We start from the raw sequence: 14,058 nt of genomic DNA on the forward strand, positions 1-14,058 counted from the left end.
TGTTTGATCCGCTTCACATACCCGCTAAGTCTCCTATGGCGAATAACAATAACAGGTGACCTTTTATGCTTTCATCGGATCCAACCATGGCGAATAACCAGAGTCGAACGTCGGCTGCAGAAACAGCGGTGGCCGCGGAAAAAGTGACTGTGTCGGCTGCAGAAACAGCGGTGGCCGCGGAAAAAGTGACTGCCGCGGAGATGGCGTACAAGATGAAACATCGATGGTCACAAATATTGGCAGTAATGGCGGCAATGACCAACAGAGTTCTCATACTCCCTTAAAGTCAATATTCCTAAAATAAACGGGTCAACAAGAGTATTAGCTGAACCGGAAACAGGCGACCCTCGTTACAAACAATGGAAGTCTGAAAACTAAACCGGAAAGTTGATTTTGTTGCACCATACCAATCAAAAATGATTTTATTTCAAAATTATTTGCCACAATCGGATGATGCACAATACTACAACGTGGTTCCTCTTCGGTAGGAATCACATAGTCTTTAAGAGGCTTAGTGTCAACTAATGGGTCAATTATAGCTTGTAGTATAAGATTTCGGCGTCTCCCACGTAAGAAATACTTGATTTCATTCACAAGTTCGACTAAATTCTTGTAACACCCCAAAATTTGCCCTCCTCATTCATGCATTCATTTATCATTTCATATTGCATTTCATCATGTCAATCAGAAAAAAAAAAAAAAAACGAAAAAAAAAAGCATTAAAAACGAAAAAAAAGAAAAAAATAATAATAAAAAATTTTAATTAATTAATTAATTAATTAATTAAATAAATAATTAAATAAATAAAATATAATAAAAAATTTTGGACTTGGGTCTCTCTCATTTGAGCCCACAAAACCATGAACAGTCTATAAATACCAAGACTTCACTTGAGAGAACAGAGAACAAAGGGGGATTTTGAAGAGAAGCAAAATACTCTGAGGTTTCCTTGGAACGAAACCCTGAGGAAAAAGATAGTGAGAGAAGACCTAACGGAGTTCAGAGCAACCTCCAAACCCCGAAGGGAACTCAACTACACATAATCACCTCTGCCTCACATAAACCCTGAAGATTGTTTTGTAAACCTCGCGGGTGCAACTCAATTTCAATCAAGCTCTCCAATCAGGTTTGCCATTATTCCCATTACCTTTGCCCATGGGTTTAATATGTATATGAATGTATAAACAATGCCTTGAATGTTTAACCGTTTAATTTTTGAGTGTATGCCACAGGGTTTGAGTTTTTCTGAAACCATACTGTTGATCATGAAAAAAATACTTATGGTGTTTCACTAACCCTTTTGTTGAATTTTTGTGAGGGCTTACATGACTTTTGCAGGGATAACTTGCGTGGTTTCCCACTTTATTTGTGGGATAATCCCTGGAGGTTCATTCCGATTACCTGTACTGACTCACTTTTCTTTGATGGCATTAGCTGGGAAGGATCTCAGGGTTTCCCATTCCTCTAATTGCTGTTACTTCGGATCTTTATCCGCGTGGTACTTTTACATTTTTCCCGCATTTTACTGCTTTCCTAGTTGGAAGACCTCGATAGGAGGCAACGTTTGAGCCCCTTGGCGGCATTTTACTTTGAGATACATGTTTTGTGTTTTGTATTCATATCCCTGCAGGTAGCGCGGTTCCTTCGTCAAGGACTGCCTTTTTTCCCTCGAGCATCCCAAACCCTAAAACCCAAAGCAACACGCTAACTCCTTCTACTACAGGCGAGTAAGTCTCCAAAGGTCGAGCATCCGGTAGATTGCGTAGTAACGTTGTTCGCCCAAAACCCAATCCATAACCCCGTAGTTAGCCGAACTACGTTTTGCTCTGATTCTCAGGCCAGATGAGATACGTAGGCATAAGACGCGATGTCTTAGCGAGCACACATCCCCCAACCCATAGGTCAGCCGAGCTACGAAGACTCTGATTCTCATATTCAGATGAGATACGTATGTAGTGGATGCGACATCCGCGCGAGTCATTTTCATTTAACCTTTTTTTTTGGTAAACAGCACAAGATAAACTCACACCCTTTAGACGAAAACTACAAAAGTGGATCTCGTAGAGTACTACGGATGCGTAGGGGTGCTAATACCTTCCCTTCGTATAACCGACTCCCGAACCCAAGATTTGGTTGCGAGACCCCGTCTTGTCCTTTCCTTTTTCAGGTTTACTTCGAGCGTTTCCTTTCCCTCCTTTGGGATGAATAACGCACGGTGGCGACTCTTCTGTCTTTTTCTTTCGCCGGTTGTTTTTTTTCACACTGTATTTTTCAGGTTGCGACAGCTGGCGACTCTGCTGGGGACCCGGTTTCCCTAAGCGAGTCCCTCCTAGCTTTTGTAGTTTGTTTATTGGGTGTTCATGCTTTTGTACGGTTATTTATTTACCTGCTTTACCTTATTGCATTGTGTACATATCCTTGCTTTATCTGTTGGCTGGCTATGGCTGCTTGGTGATCTTTGTGAGATGAGTTCTATACCCGAACTCGAGTGCACTTAGGATAGGAGAATGGCATAGTCCTGTCGACTTGTGTGGAGTTATTCCTTAGCGAGTTGACTTGCAAGCCCATTCACTTGGTGGAGGTCATGTTGAGATCAATAATGTCACATAAGTAAGTTGTGGTTAGACATTACTTGTTCCAATATAGACCTTAGAAGCCGAGGACCTTAGTTTACCAAACCCATCTTGGCCTATTCGTAGGACGTAGTGCGAAAGTCGTTCAAGTGTAAGATTTGATACGATTGTTACGCGATACTACACTCATAAGAGTCTCTCTTGAGAATATTGTTGGAATACGAGTAGTCGTTCCTCTGATAATATCCGAAAGATGGGATTATGACTATGGGAACCTTTTGTAGAACATGTTTGGCAGGTTTAAACCTTAGTACACTCCTTTTGGGTGGTTCTTAACCTAAACTCCATGCTCGTGACTTGCAACAAACCCTTGATTCATGGTTAATCCGATCAGGTATCCTTAATATCAATGGAACTCGAGTGTTGATAAGATGTAAACCATAATCCACCAAAATGGGTGGTTGATATTAAGGATAACATGATCCATCCCATGACCTTTGTTTGGTGTGCTCTTAGTTTCTCTCCAGACAGTGCAACCTGACAGATGTTCAAGCAGATACATCAATTCTGATTGACATGCCTTTGCATTGCATAACATCATCTGCATATTTGCATCCAACATCTCATGCTTATTCATTTGCAGGGTATTCCCTTTCAAAACAGGGGTGCCTTAAAACTGAACAAGCAGTGCATCGCATACCATGCATATTAACCCTTGTCTGTTTTGCAGGTGTCACCGCAGTGTCTAATGTTTGTTCCCTGTATCAGGCAGTTATTGGTCCCAAGCGAGTCCACAGGTACCCGACAAAGGAAAATCGTCCACAACTAGCGATGGACCAAGTACAGAAAGAGCTGGCTGATATGCGTGAAAGGATGGATCAGTTCATGACATTGATGACTGGTATGGCAGCAGGCCAAGAAAAGCTGAGGGAATTGGTTGAGCAACCGAGGCCCAATCCAGATTTGGAGATACCAAATGCTGAGGGAAACCCTGGTAACCCTGGGAACGCTGATAACCCTGTGAACACTGGTAACGCGGGTAACGCAAATGCTGATGGAAACCCGGGTAATGTTGGCAACACAGGGAATGTTGGAAATGGTATTGGCGGAAGGTACAATGTGAATCAAGGAATTCAGATTAACGGGCACCCCATTACTGAAGATTATCAGTATGATCAATTTTCTTTGCACGACGAGGCCCTCGAGACCACTCGCCGTATGGATGAGCTTGCTGAGAAGCTCAAATCTTTGGAGTCTCAAAATTCCTTAGGCTTTGATGTCACAAATCTTGGTCTGGTTCAGGGAGTAAGGATTCCTCACAAGTTCAAACCCCCTACTTTTGAGAAATACAACGGGGCTTCTTGCCCACGCACTCATCTCCAATCTTATTTGGGAAGGTTGGGAGCTCACACGGAAGATGAAAAGTTGTGGATGTACTATTTTGAAGACAGTCTAACTGGAGCTTCTCGTGAATGGTATTCTCATTTGTCTCGTACTACCATCAAGAGCTGGAAAGACTTGGCAGAGGCTTTTGTCAAGCAATATCAATACAACTTGGACATGGCTCCAAATCGGACCTTGTTACAAGGTATGTCCCAGACTGCCAAGGAGACCTTTAGAGAGTATGCTCAGCGTTGGAGACAGATTGCTGCGTCCGTCCAACCCCCTATGTCTGAAAGGGAGATGGCGGACATGTTCATGAACACTCTTCAAGGCAATTATATTGAGAGATTGACTGCTTGCCCGTCAATCAGCTTTGCAGAGATAGTAATTGCTGGAGAAAGAATCGAGAGTCTGTTGAAGATGGGCCGAATTCAAGACAATAGTGCTTCCAAGAGACCGTTTGCTGGTAACGGTCAGCGAAGAAAAGAAGGCTGACAGCGACTGTGACTTAGAAAGCTGGATTCGCCCGTGTGTCCCGGGAGAAAAGCTCGACAATTGGTCGTCTGAAAAAACCGTTCGGGTTACTCTACTGAAAGAGTGATTTTTATTCTTTTCCTTTATTACATGCATAATAAAGTCTTACACTTTGCCCAAGGTGTAATGGCTCATTTGTAGGGCCATCCATTTAGTTACGTTTCGCAATTATTTTTATCATCAATAAAGGACGGCTTTTGCAAACAATTTTGTGTTCTCTTTCTTTCGGTTTTTTTTTACTTTTACAAAAAAAATGGCAGTGTTTCTTTTTTCGTTTTTTCTCTCTTTCCAAAAAAAAAATCTCTCATTCTAAGGTAAAGCATGATCCTCCATCATGCAGAGCCGACCACCCGGATCTCACTGCTAACGACGCTGCTATGGCCAAGTATGACTTCGACAATCCTATCTATCAAGCCGAAGAAGGGGCTGAGGAAGATTGTGAATTGCCTGAAGGGTTAGCCAGATTGTTGAAACAGGAGGACCGAGCTATTACACCTTATCAGGAGGTGGTTGAGACCATCAACGTTGGTACCAAAGACGACAAGAAAGAGATCAAGATCGGGGCCAGTCTATAGGCCGAGAGGAAAGACCGTTGATCATGTACTTGACTGTGTTAGAAAGGTCAATGAGTTGTGTGCTCGGTCAGCATGACGAGTCAGGTCGAAAAGAGCATGCAATATACTACCTTAGCAAAAGTTTACCGACTGTGAACAAAGATACTCATTGCTCGAGAAAACTTGCTACGCTTTGGCATAGGCTGCTCGCCGACTAAGACAGTATATGTTGACTCACACGACTCTATTAATATCAAAAATGGATCCAGTCAAGTATATTTTTGAAAAGCCAGCACTTACCAGAAAAGTTACTAGGTGACAAATGATACTGACAGAGTATGACATCCAATACACTTCACAAAAAGCCATCAAGGGAAGTGTCTTGTCAGACTATCTTGCAGAGCAACCGATTGATGATTACCAACCTATGAGGTTTGACTTTCCTGATGAGGACATCATGTTTCTCAAATCGAAAGATTAAGAGGAACCACTCCCGGAGGAGGGGCCTGACCCTGAATCCAATTGGGTTATGATGTTTGATGGGGCGGTCCACGTCAATGGTCGCGGAGTTGGTGTAGTGTTGATCACACCGGAAGGGGGTTCATATGCCATTTGGTGCCAGAATAACTTTTCCCTGCACCAACAATGAAGCCGAATACGAAGCTTGTATCCTAAGACTTGAGGAAGCCGTCAAAATACAGATTAAATCCCTGGATGTATACGGGGACTCAGCTTTGGTCATCAATCAAACCAACGGGAAATGGTGCCATGCTGGAACTACGTACCCAGAATTGACGTATCTCGGTCAGAGACGAATGAAGAAAGCATTTGGTCAGAAAGTGCGCTCTCGGGAGTATCGAGTCGGTGAATTGGTACTCAAAAGATTTCTTCCTCCCAACACAGATCACAGGGGCAAATGGACACCGAACTATGAGGGTCCGTACGTGGTTAAAAGGATTTTCTATGGCGGAGCTTTGACGCTAACAACCATGGAGGGCGAAGGATTCCCGTCCCCTATTAACTCAGACGCAGTTAAAAAAAAATACTTCGCATAAAATAGACCCGTTGGACAGTAAAAAGAATAGTCCAGGCAAAAAAGGGGCATCCCGACGAACCAAAAAAATAAATAAAGAGGTTCGGGCAAAAATTAGGGATATATAAAAGAAAAAGAGTACACCCGGTGAGTCGAAAACCCAAAAGGGCGGCTCAGGCAAAAATGGGTATCCCGGTGGATTGAAAACCCGAAAAGGGGGCGATCCAGACAAAAGTTAGGGAATAAGCGAATGACTATGATCTGAGTTCATCAGTGTTATATCACCGTTTCATTCAATCCGGCAATCTTCGAAGGTTAAAGATCGACTAATCATCCACTTCAGAAAGCAAGATGAGCAGAGCGTCTTGAGGACATACGAACCATAGCAGAGTCGAAACTCAGTGGGACCCTGTTTCCACATTGCCATTAGGATAATTCTCTTTTTTATAGCGATCACCTCTTTTCAGGGATCAGCTTCCTGATGCCCTCGCCTATTCCTGGCACAAATTTTCTCCCCAGTAAGAGTCGAATAATTCAGTTAAAGAGCCTCTTTATTTTTCATTTATCAGTTTGTTTGCAAAATGTCCGAATTTTTGATAAAACATATTGCATATGAACATAATGGTGGCTTTTGCAGATGATTTGCACAGGAAAACATTTAAAATTGCTTTGAATGTGCTTAATCCCGGACGGTGAATTCAAACCGAGTAATTCCCCCGAGGCATACGTGTATTTTTGGTTGCAGGTCACAGGAACCGGATGCCAAGTCATGAATCCTCATCCCCAAGTGGTTGACAAAGTCTCTCCTCAACAGAGCATGTTCCCCAACAGAGTTGACAGTATCCAGACTGTCTATCCCCAGTAGAGTTGACAGTATCCAGACTATTTATCCCTAGCGGAGTTGACAGTGTCAGACTGTATCTTCCTAGCAACAACGGAGTGGTTGCATACCCAACGGACAAGAGGGTGGTGTTCCCAGTGTTCATCTCATCCCCAGCATTATTTCTAACAGATTTGTTCTAATCCCCAGCTAGAGGACGATTAGCAAGTTCATATCCCCAGCAAAGGTCGTTTCCTACGACATTTCCCCAGGAAGTGTTTTCCCCACAGACTCTCCTCACAGAGCCTCGCCGAGAAAAGTTTCCATAGTTGATACTCCCCCCGCAAGGTCAAATTTTCAAGCAGCCAATTTATTTTTGGTGGCTCATTGGTCCCGGCAGACGGATCATTCCCCACAGAGCATTCAAGGATTGATACAGCGATCTATTCCCTACCGGAGTTTGCTTCCCCTAGCAGATTTCTTTTTTTCTTTTACACCATGCATAGCATTTGCATTCGCATGCATATCATATCAAACATACACATAAGCTGATAAACAGGTTCTTCCAAGCAGACTGAAGAATTACTTTACAACCAAGGTCATGAGATCCAGCCAGAGGATCAAGCGTGAGTGATCCAGCCTGAGGGTCATTTTGAAGATTCACCCTGAGAATCGTTTTCCCGTGATCCAGCATGAGGGTCACTTTTTGAAGATTCAGCCTGAGAATCGTTTTCCCGTGATCCAGCATGAGGGTCATTTTTGAAGATTCAGCCTGAGAATCGTTTTCCCAAGAGTCAACCTGAGGCTCAATTTGAAGATTCCCTAGTGAAGTCGCCTACAAGCTTTATTTCCCCAGCAAGTCTAATTGAGGAGTCGTTACAACATGTTCTAGCCCGAAGAATATGTACGAAGCCCAAAAGTGGAATATGCTCGAAGCTGCATATCTAATATGAAGGTTGGGTGTAGATTTCAAAAGAGGGTCAACCAGCGCATGCCTCAGATGCGGGATCATAATGATGGGAATTTATCATCAAAATAATCCAGATCTAGCCAGAAGATCGAAGTCAGGTCTAGCCCGAAGACCGGAAATAGATTCAGCCAGAGAATCGAAGCAATTCAGATCTAGCCAGAAGATCGAAGTAGATTCAGCCAGAGAATCAAAGGAAATAGATTCAGCCAGAGAATCGAAACAAAGAAGATCTAGCCAGAAGATCGAAAATCGCAACAATTCAGATCTAGCCAGAAGATCGAAGTAGATTCAGCCAGAGAATCAAAGGAAATAGATTCAGCCAGAGAATCGAAACGAAGGAGATCTAGCCAGAAGATCGAACAAGATCTAGCCAGAAGATCAAAATCGTATCCAGCCCGAGGATCAAAATTAATATCCAACCAGAGGACTAAATTGAGTATAGGTTCAGCCAGAGGATCGAAACTCCAGATTAAGCCAGAGGATCGGAAGAAAGATAAACAGCGCGGTGTATTTCCGCGTTTTTGTGGTATTCTCGGAGCATAAATTTTCGGTCTGTCTTTGGTATTCAATCACAGCTCACCCCGTTTGTCTGATAAGCTGTTCGCTTTCATCCTACTCGGGTTAGCTGATGTTTGAATAGGGGCAGCTGTAACACCCCAAAATTTGCTCTCCTCATTCATGCATTCATTTAGCATTTCATATTGCATTTCATCATGTCAATCAGAAAAAAAAAAAAAAAAACGAAAAAAAAAAACGAAAAAAAAAAACGAAAAAAAAAAAAAAAAAAAAAAACGAAAAAAAAAACGAATAAAAAAGAAAAAAAAAGAAAAAAAATAATAAAAAATTTTAATTAATTAATTAATTAATTAAATAAATAATTAAATAAATAAAATATAATAAAATTTTTTGGACTTGGGTCTCTCTCATTTGAGCCCACAAAACCATGAAATTCAGTCTATAAATACCAAGACTTCACTTGAGAGAACAGAGAACAAAGGGGGATTTTGAAGAGAAGCAAAATACTCTGAGGTTTCCTTGGAACGAAACCCTGAGGAAAAAGATAGTGAGAGAAGACCTAACGGAGTTCAGAGCAGCCTCCAAACCCCGAAGGGAACTCAACTACACAGAATCACCTCTGCCTCACATAAACCCTGAAGATTGTTTTGTAAACCTCACGGGTGCAACTCAATTTCAATCAAGCTTTCCAATCAGGTTTGCCATTATTCCCATTACCTTTGCCCATGAGTTTAATATGTATATGAATGTATAAACAATGCCTTGAATGTTTAACCGTTTAATTTTTGAGTGTATGCCACAGGGTTTGAGTTTTTCTGAAACCATACTGTTGATCATGAAAAAAATGCTTATGGTGTTTCACTAACCCTTTTGTTGAATTTTTGTGAGGGCTTACATGACTTTTGCAGGGATAACTTGCGTGGTTTCCCACTTTATTTGTGGGATAACCCCTGGAGGTTCATTCCGATTACCTGTACTGACTCACTTTTCTTTGATGGCATTAACTTGGAAGGATCTCAGGGTTTCCCATTCCTCTAATTGCTGTTACTTCGGATCTTTATCCGCGTGGTACTTTTACATTTTTCCCGTATTTTACTGCTTTCCTAGCTGGAAGACCTCGATAGGAGGCAACGTTTGAGCCCCTTGGCGGCATTTTACTTTGAGATACATGTTTTGTGTTTTGTATTCATATCCCTGCAGGTAGCGCGGTTCCTTCGTCAAGGACTGCCTTTTTTCCCTCGAGCATCCCAAACCCTAAAACCCAAAGCAACACGCTAACTCCTTCTACTACAGGCAAGTAAGTCTCCAAAGGTCGAGCATCCGGAAGATTGCGTAGTAACGTTGTTCGCCTAAAACCCAATCCATAACCCCGTAGTTAGCCGAACTACGTTTTGCTCTGATTCTCAGGCCAGATGAGATACGTAGGCATAAGACGCGATGTCTTAGCGAGCACACATCCCCCAACCCATAGGTCAGCCGAGCTACGAAGACTCTGATTCTCATATTCAGATGAGATACATATGCAGTGGATGCGACATCCGCGCGAGTCATTTTCATTTAACCTTTTTTTTTGGTAAACAACACAAGATAAACTCACACCCTTTAGACGAAAACTACAAAAGTGGATCCCGTAGAGTACTACGGATGCGTAGGGGTGCTAATACCTTCCCTTCGCATAACCGACTCCCGAACCCAAGATTTGGTTGCGAGACCCCGTCTTGTCCTTTCCTTTTTCAGGTTTACTTCGAGCGTTTCCTTTCCCTCCTTTGGGATGAATAACGCACGGTGGCGACTCTTCTGTCTTTTTCTTTCGCCGGTTGTTTTTTATCGCACTGTATTTTTCAGGTTGCGACAATTCCCAGTAGAACAAGTCCTTCACATACAAGAGCAACGAGAACACGTCGTTCACCCCAAAACACAACCCTTACCCCATAGGTGGTCGAACTACGTTTTGCTATGATTTTCATCCCAGATGAGATACGTAGGCATAAGACGCGATGTCTTAGCGAGCACACTCCTCTTTAACCCATAGGTAGCCGAGCTACGAAGACTCTGATTCTCAGATTCAGATGAGATACGTATGCAGTGGTTGCGACGCCCATGCGAGTCATTTTCTTTTGACCCTTCTTTTAGTAAGTAGTACATTAGATAAACATACACGTTTTTCTCATCCCTTCAATCATGTTTGCACAAATAAATTTTCAAAAAAAACAACAACCTTTGCAACAAATATGAAAAGGGCTCCCTAAGAGTACCTTATAAATAACTGTAGGAATATCCACAGCGACCCAATTGTTGCAGATCCCACCAGGGATGACAAAATTGTCAGAATCCTCTGCATCCTCTTCCAAGACAGCAGCAGCTTCCTCAGTCTGACCAGTGTGGATGAAACCTCCACTCTTGAACAGCCCTTTCTCATTGAAGACCCCAGAAGAAAAGCCAATGCCAGCCTGGGACTTGTTGTCTTCAAGCTCAATCATTTTTCCTAGACCAGCAACCGCACCACATTCAATGGCCAGTTTCGCATCTCGATAGGAAGCAAATGAAGGAGTTCTCTTCTAAACAGGCTCGGCTATAGATAAAGCTTGGAAAGGCGTTCCAACTTCATCCTCAGCATCTATGTATGAGAAGAAAGATAAGTGGCTAACCAGGAGAGCCTTTTCTCCCCCTACCACTACTAGTTTCTTGTTCTTCACGAATTTCAGCTTCTGGTGTAGGGTGGATGTCACGGCGCCAGCCTCGTGAATCCATGGTCTGCCTAAGAGACAGCTATATGATGGGTGGATATCCATAACCTGGAAGGTAATCTGGAAATCACTTGGTCCAATCTTGATTGGGAGATCAACTTCCCCAATCACAGTCTTACGCGACCCATCAAAAGCTTTCACAACAACTCCACTCTGCCTCATGGGAGGTCCTTGAAATGACAATCTTGCGAGAGTGGATTTCGACAATACATTCAGGGATGACCTAGTGTCCACCAGCACATTGGACATGGCGTCGTCTTTGCAATTCATGGAAATGTGTAAAGCCAAGTTGTGGTCTCTTCCCTCCTCAGGGAGATCAGAGTCACAGAAACTCAAAGTGTTACAAGCAGTACTGTTTGCAACAATGTTGTCGAACTGTTCTATTGTGACATCGTGATCAACATATGCCACATCCAAGACTTTCTGCAGAGCCTCTCTATGCGGTTCTGAATTCAGAAGCAACGATAACACGAAAATCTTGGATGGTGTTTGTAGAAGCTGGTCTACAACTCTGTACTCACTCTTCTTGATGAGCTTCAGCATCTCATCACAATCTTCTTTCAAATTGCCACTAGGGCCAACAGAAGTAGGAGTCTTTTGTATAAAGGAGGGTTTAACAATAAGTGCCGGGTTCGGAGGGTTCACCGCATTCCCAACCGGACGCTCAATAGAATCAGCATTAGCCTGAGGCTTCGGAGGTGCAGAGAACACACGACCGCTACGGGTCAACCCACTAACATCAGCAATACTCACAACTGATGAGGACGGTAGAGTCACCTCTTTCCCATCTTCCACAGCAACAACATTATATCAGAATGGGATTGCCTTGTGAGAAGAATAAGGCACAGGACCGGCAGGTTTGATAATCAAAGTAGGAGAAACCTTCTGCTTGCTACCATCGTATCTACTGATAACAGGTTCGGGGATCCGAAATACCGGGGAAATCACATTGACTTCTAGTTCATCTTCGTCAACATTCCTGTTCTGAAGGATCTCAATGACTCCTTCGTCCAGCAATTCCTGAAGGTCTTTGCGCACTTGGCGACAACCCAAACGGTTAACAGAGCAAATTCAACATTTATCATGATCGTGTTCCAGATGACTGTAATCACACAGCAGACGATGCAACTCGACCAATGATTGCCGAATATGGCTGACATATTTGACCTTGTACTTGCCAGGGCAGCCCTGGACCATGTTGACAGATTTCCCATGCTCGGGCAATGGGTTCTTCTTAACATTAGGACCTGCGTCCTCAAAGCTCAAAATGCCGCACCTCATAAGGTCTTGAACCTTAGTCTTCAACTGAAAGCAGTTCTCCACATCATGGCCGGGAGCACCGGAATGATAGACACAATGCAAATCAGGCTTATACCACCACTGAGGATTAACAGGTATAGCTGGCGGGTCTCTCGGAGTAATCAACTTCCTCTCTATCAAAGAGGGATACAGTTCTGCATATGACATCGGAATCGGATCAAAAGTGATCTTCTTCCTCTCATAACTCGTGCTGGCTTGATTACTATTGCGAGGCTGGTAAGCCTGCTGTTGAGGACGATGTTGTTGCTGATGATATTGCTGATGTGGTTGTTGATTATTACTGTGCTGATGATACTGTTGATTGTCTCTGAAGACAGGTGCTATATGAGCCACCTGATGCTGATTGCTGGCTGGACGCACAGGCTTCCTCTTCACAGAGGGTCTTCTGGATTTCACATGGGAGGTCACAACATGTGCCTCTCCATCTTTCTTCTTCGCAAATGCCCCATATCGTTTGGTAGAAGAGCCTTCATCTTTGGTTAGCCGTCCTTCACGGGCTCCTTCCTCTAGACGCATCCCCATATTCACCATTTCGGTGAAGTCAGAAGGAGCGCTAGCAATCATCCGCTCGTAATAGAATGAACTCAAGGTCTTCAGAAAGATCTTGGTAATTTCTTTCTCCTCTAGCGGAGGCACAATATGAGTTGCCAACTCTCGCCACCTCTGGGCGTACTCTTTGAACGTTTCCTTGTCCTTCTGGGACATGGCCCTTAGTTGATCCTGATCGGGAGCCATATCCACATTATACTTGTACTGCTTGACGAAGGCTTCGCCAAGATCATTGAAGGAACGGATGTTCGCACTGTCCAAACTCATATACCAATGCAGTGCAGCACCGGACAGACTGTCCTGAAAGTAATGGATGAGTAGTTGATCATTATCTGTTTGAGTTGACATTTTCCTGGCATACATGACCAGGTGGCTGAGAGGGCAAGTGTTCCCCTTGTATTTTTCAAAGTCAGACCTTGAATTTCACGGGAATTTTTACACCGGGAACCAAACACAGCTCGGCAGCAGATTTGCCAAAGAGATCCTTTCCTCGAAGATTTTTCAATTCCTTGTGCAACTCAAGAAACTGATCATTCATAGCGTCCATCTTCTCATGAACATCTGGGCCCTCAGACGGCTCAGAATGATAGATGGTGTCGTCTACCCTAGGAACGGTATGCACGACAGGAGAAGGAACAACAAGGACCTGGCTAGATGCCGACATGGAAGCAAATGTTGGAGCGGGAATATCAGGCATAAAGCTGGGAGGCATTCCCCACGGAAACCCGGACGACATGGCTGTTGCAAAATATGCACTGGCAACAGGCACAGTAGAGGAAACAATCTCAGAGACGACTGTCCTCTGGGGAGGAGTTGAAGGTGTTGGAGACGACTGACTCTGGGCAGCCAAGAACGATTCCATCAAAGCACTTAGTCTGGCGACTTTCTCTTTGAGCTCACGGTTCTCTTGCTCTAGATGATCCATCAATCTGGAAGAGTTGGCTCTGGTGTAGTACCGGTGAGTCAGCTTGTCTTCAAAATAAATGAAGAGCACAGAGTTAGACCACAAGACCAGAGGCTGAGAACAACACATGCTTATGCAAATGATGCATGCAATGC

Source organism: Lathyrus oleraceus, chromosome 6 (genome assembly GCF_024323335.1).
Source record: "Lathyrus oleraceus cultivar Zhongwan6 chromosome 6, CAAS_Psat_ZW6_1.0, whole genome shotgun sequence".
Classification (NCBI taxonomy): domain Eukaryota; kingdom Viridiplantae; phylum Streptophyta; class Magnoliopsida; order Fabales; family Fabaceae; genus Lathyrus; species Lathyrus oleraceus.